Source organism: Myotis yumanensis, unplaced genomic scaffold (genome assembly GCF_028538775.1).
Source record: "Myotis yumanensis isolate MYYU_CA2020_CCGP unplaced genomic scaffold, mMyoYum1.0.hap1 SCAF_12, whole genome shotgun sequence".
NCBI classification, from domain to species: domain Eukaryota; kingdom Metazoa; phylum Chordata; class Mammalia; order Chiroptera; family Vespertilionidae; genus Myotis; species Myotis yumanensis.
This window is the reverse complement of record NW_027223763.1, coordinates 60,489,272-60,494,716: the sequence shown is the minus strand read 5'-3', so window position 1 is coordinate 60,494,716 and position 5,445 is coordinate 60,489,272.

Here is a 5,445-nt window from a genome sequence, read left to right as displayed (position 1 = left end):
AGAGGTACTTGGGCATTTTATAGCTTGTGGAAAGAGGAACAGGACGTGGTGTGCTCTGAAGGGGAGTCTAAATCTGGCTGGCTTGGGACTACTTTAAAAATACATTTTATTGCTTTTTTGATTATAAAAGTAATACACACTCCTTGTAGAAAAATTGGAAAATATAAAAATGTCAATGGAATAAAATAATAATCATTTGTAATCCTACTGCATTATGGTGTATTTTATGCCAGCTCTCCTCTCTCTCTCTCTCTCTCTCTCTCCCTCCTGTCTCTGTCTCTCTACATATATAACATGCAATGTACATATAAATGATTGGATTATACTAATTGTAACATATATATTATATAATCTGTTTTTGCCATTAAAATTTTTCACAAACTTGTTTTTAAATGGTTGTGTAATATTTTCATTATATGGATGTTTTATAATTTTTGGCATTTCCCATAAAGCTGGATATCATTATTTCTAGGATTTCAAAAATTATTTTACCAAGAATTTATATCATTGTTCATAAATATTTGCTTGGATTCTTGATTTGTTAAGGATTGACTCCTACTAGCAGTAGAATTTGTAGTAAAGAATTTGAAAATTGCCAAGACTGGTTTGGCTCAGTGGAGAGAGCATCGGTCTGTGGACTGAGGGGTCCCAGGTTCCATTCTGGTCAGGGGCGTGTACCTTGGTTGCGGGCACATCCCCGGTGAGGGGTGTGCAGGAGGCAGCTGGTTGATGTTTCTCTCTCATCGATGTTTCTGACTCTCTGTCTCTCTCCCTTTCTCTCTGTAAAAAATCAATAAAAATATATTTAAAAAAAAAAGAATTTGAAAATTATAAGAGATCTTAATGGGCATAAGAAAATAGTTTCTAGAAAGGTTGCAGCAGGTTATTTCCCCACCAGCAGAATATGAGACGATCTATCTTATAACACTTTCACCTGCATTGAATAGAATAATTAAAAATATTATCTATGACATTTATCATTTTCTCTACAGTCCAGAGTCTAAAGGACAGGAAACCTCTCATATGTTTGGGAACTGATTTTCAGTTGGCAAAGTGGCTGTCTCCTGCTAACATGGGTATAAATGTTTCATTTTAAGGAACCACAGGCAGCCCCTGATCATACTCTGTAACAAGCCAATAGCATTTAGTACAGGGTGGGCCTAACTGTGATAACAAACTCCCTCAAAACCTTAGTTGCTTAATACAATAGAATTGTATTTCTTGCTCCAGCTTTTTGCACTGTAGGTCAATAGTTGGTTCTTTTTCATTCATAGTTGCTCTAATCTTGAGAAGAAAATATATAGTACATCATGTAATTTCTCATTAATTTTTTTACCTGGAAGAGACACATTATTTCTACTCAAATCTCCTTGGCCAAAGTAAGCTATACTGAGTACAGAGTGTCGGAAAGGACAATGCTACCGTGAGCCCAGATACAGACCAGGGAATAGGCACTGGACAGCATACCTGAGTGTCTAGTAACTGGCATACCTGAGTGACCTTTAACCCTTAAGGAAGGGGATGCTCCCATAGCTAACTTCCTACAGTGACTCCTGGAAGTGTCCCGTGGCACTCTCTTCCCTCTGAGCTTCTAAGACAGTGGTCAGCAAACTTTGGTTCATGGGCCAAATGTGCCTTTGTCTGTTTTTGTATGGTTTGCTAGTTAAGAATGGTTTCTACATTTTTAAATAGTTGCAAAATGTGCAAGAAAAATAGTATTGTGTAACATGAAAATTTTATGAAAGTCAAATGTATGTGTATAAATAAAGTTTTATTGGAACGTAGCCATGCTTACTTATGTATTCTCTACGACTGCTTTTGTGCTCCAGTGGCAAAGTTGAGGAGTTGCAACAGAAGCTTTTACTCTCTGGCCTTTTACAGAAAATGTTTGCCAATTGCTGGTGCTAGGCATGAACCTGAGGAAAAGCATGGTCATTTCAGTATGGCTGCCTGGGAAACAATGATTTGCTACTAGTAGATGTTTCAAATCCAACTCATTGGATTGAAGACAAAAAAAATTTGAAATCTCATGGTTGATGTGCATAGTTACTGTGGTTATTATAGCTGTGCCATGGAGAGAAGCAGGATGAGAGTTGAGACCCAACCGCCAAATTGGACTGGAATTAGAGAGGAAAGCCAGTTATCGGGAGCTCACCTGAATTAGATACTGCCCTTGAAAGCCAGACCAGATGAGTTTCTCACCAGGACCTTTCACCTCCTTGAGGATTTGTTAGACAAACCTACTCAATGTTTTAGAGTCAACCTGGGTGCAAACATAAGTCCTTCTTTCCTCCTGTTAAAAATAAATAAATAGAAAATAAAGGAAGGAAAGATTGGCTCCCTAAATGGAGGGAAAATCCCGAATTTTGCCTTAACTTTCCTAGCTTGTTACTCTTGGAAGTCTGTAGTGCACTTTCAACTGTGATTTTTAAAAATGTTTTGGACTGCTTTTTAGAGGTTTCATTAGCATTTAAATAGAAGTGGCTTTCTGGGTGATTTACCAGCTGCGCTGTGTGAGGTTTTCAGAGTATATGCTCCATCCGTTGTCAACACAGTCCTTGTGTTAAAACTGGGATTTCTAAAGTAACTAACATGTTGATCCAGTGACAGAAGGCCATTTCTCTCCCTGTAGTGGCTAAGTAATAATGCACCAGTTAGTAATGTCAGGAATGAGATGGGAGACACATCGCATACATATTCCAACTGAGGTCAAAATCTATTCTTCTTAAATGTCAAAAATGACATTCCTAATACCTATGTATATAAATTCCATTTATTTGTGCACTTAAATTAACTCCTTCCTAATCCAGCTTCCACAGCTGCCAGAGACTTCCTCTGAAAGGCATTTTCTTCTAAACTAGTCATAATTCACATCCACCTCTCTTGTGGCTCTGTGCCATAGGAAAGGGTAAAGGAGAATGGTTTTATCTAGTTTCCAAAAGTAAGTTGTTCTGTTGTTTAGATACAGATGCCTCTGGGCGCTCTTTTCCCTCTTCTCTCCTGAGCTAGTTCCATTTTACATTCTCTTTCTTTTGCACTTGGCCAATTTTCTTATAAGACTTTAGCTATTGAGTATGCCGTCTTTCAGAAGGATATTATTATTATTAAAATATTGTTTGTGTGCAGACTTCTAATTATATGATATATATTTACATAGCTCATTAAAAACTCAGTTGATGTGATTTCCAATGTAAGTAAGGACACGCGATGTCATAAGTGTACTCTTGAGGACAGGGGGGCAGCACTGTTGAAATCTAGGTCATCCAGGAAAATCTAGGACATAGAGTTGCCCTGCCCATTTAATACTCTCAGACTATATAGAACACTGGAGATGATTTGGAGCTAAAATAGAAAATGATATTGTGAGAGGAACCCTGATGAGCATTCTCTCATACATTATCTCAGTCCCCCTCTGAGAAAGGGAAAGCAAATGTTATTACCCACATTTCATCTATAAGAAAATTAAGTTTCGAAAGACTAGTGACTTACCTAAGGAAGTCATCACTGGGTAGAGATCAGATCTAGTTCTCTTTGCCCATGGTTAATGCTCTTTTGTGATGCTGTCTCCCCAAACCTGGTAGGATAGGTACGATCCACAGGCCATCCTCTAAAGTTTATAGAGGGAGTTTGTGTTTTGGGGTGTTTTGTTTTTTTTAGAAAGAAATCCTTAACTCAGATTAAGGCTTGAATCTTTTGATCACATATTTATTGCACATCTGTACTGGACACTTGCCAAACTCAGGACTAACTCTTATCTCTAGCTTTGACCCCATTTTTATCTATTCTAAAATAAGGTATTTCCAGATATCATGAGATCTAAAAATCAGTCAAGTCATTATTATATTGCCCATTTATTTTCTCAAAACTTTATTACACATTATTCACATGTCACCACATAGTTTTCAGTCCTTTATGAAATTTTTACCTTTTTCATATGTCTAACAGACCTAGATATCCCAACCTACAGGCGGGGTATGCAGAGAATTGGACATCTGATTCCAAGGAGAGAGGTGTTCTGAATCTTTTTATAGTCTTTCTTGGGGTAGCACTGATTGGCAGCAAAGCTATCTGAGCATAAGTCTGTCCTTTATTGGAAGTGGGTTCATAGCTAAGTCTCTCTCTGTTGTTTATCAGCAAGATAAACAGGAAGTCAAGGAAACTTTTAGACAAAGATTTATTCTTGGAACTTGGAAAGAATTACATGTTTCCCATATTATAATAAAGTAAAATAAATCTGTCTGAGAACTGTGCTTCAGATCTTGAATTGCCTTATATTAGAATAACATTTAACAACAATGTTTTATAATTTCTATAGTTGTGGGGTTTTTTTTCAAGAAAAAAAGTTAAATTTACAATGAATATTCATATGGAGAACTTGACCAAAGATTTTCTAAAACAACTTTATAAATGATTGCTTGGTGGTGGTGGTAAGTAACCAAGTTCAAAAAGAAAATAAACATCATGTTGGTCAATTTTAGAAAGAAATAGTCTTTTTCCTCAACAAATAATTATCTTTTTGTTCAGTACTAAGAGACAGAATTATGTCAATCCAACAAATACATATTCAATTTCTGAGGTTCACAGCATTTCTTTTCCATCTATGTCACCCAAGAAAGGTTGAGATATAATGGCAACAGTGTACATAAGAATAAACTCAAAATGGACAAAAGACTTACATGTAAATTTGAACCATAAAAATCCTAGAAGATAACATAGGTGGCAACATAACAAACATCTTGCATAGAAGAATTTTCACTAATACATCACCTAGGGCAAGAGAAACAACAGGAAAAAAATAAATAAATGAAACTACATCAAACTAAACAGCTTCAGCACAGCAAAAGAAACCAGCACAGAAATGAAAAGGGAGCCCACTGTATGGGATAACATATTTGCCAATGATACATCTGATAAGGGCTTAATTTCTAAAATATATAAAGAACTCACTCATACAACTCAACACCAAGAAGACAATCCAATTTAAAAATGGGAAAAGGACAAGAATAGATAGTTCTCCAAAGAGGACATACAAAGGGCCAACAGACATATGAAAAAAATGCTCAATGTCACTAATCATCAGAGAGATGCAAATTAAAATGACAGTGAAGTATCACCTCGTTCATACCTGCCCAAATGGCTACCATCAATAAATCCACAAGCAAGGGCTGGCAAGGATGTGGAGAAAAAGGAAAGAAACGCTAGTACACTGCTGGTAGGAAGGCGGACTGATGCAGCTACTACGGATTACACTCGCAGGGGTCCTCAAACTACGACCCGCGGGCCATATGCAAATACAAATATTGTATTTGTTCCCATTTTATTTTTTTACTTCAAAATAAGATATGTGCAGTGTGCGTAGGAATTTGTTCATAGCTTTTTTTTAAACTATAGTCCGGCCCTCCAACGGTCTGAGGGACAGTGAACTGGCCCCCTGTTTAAAAAGTT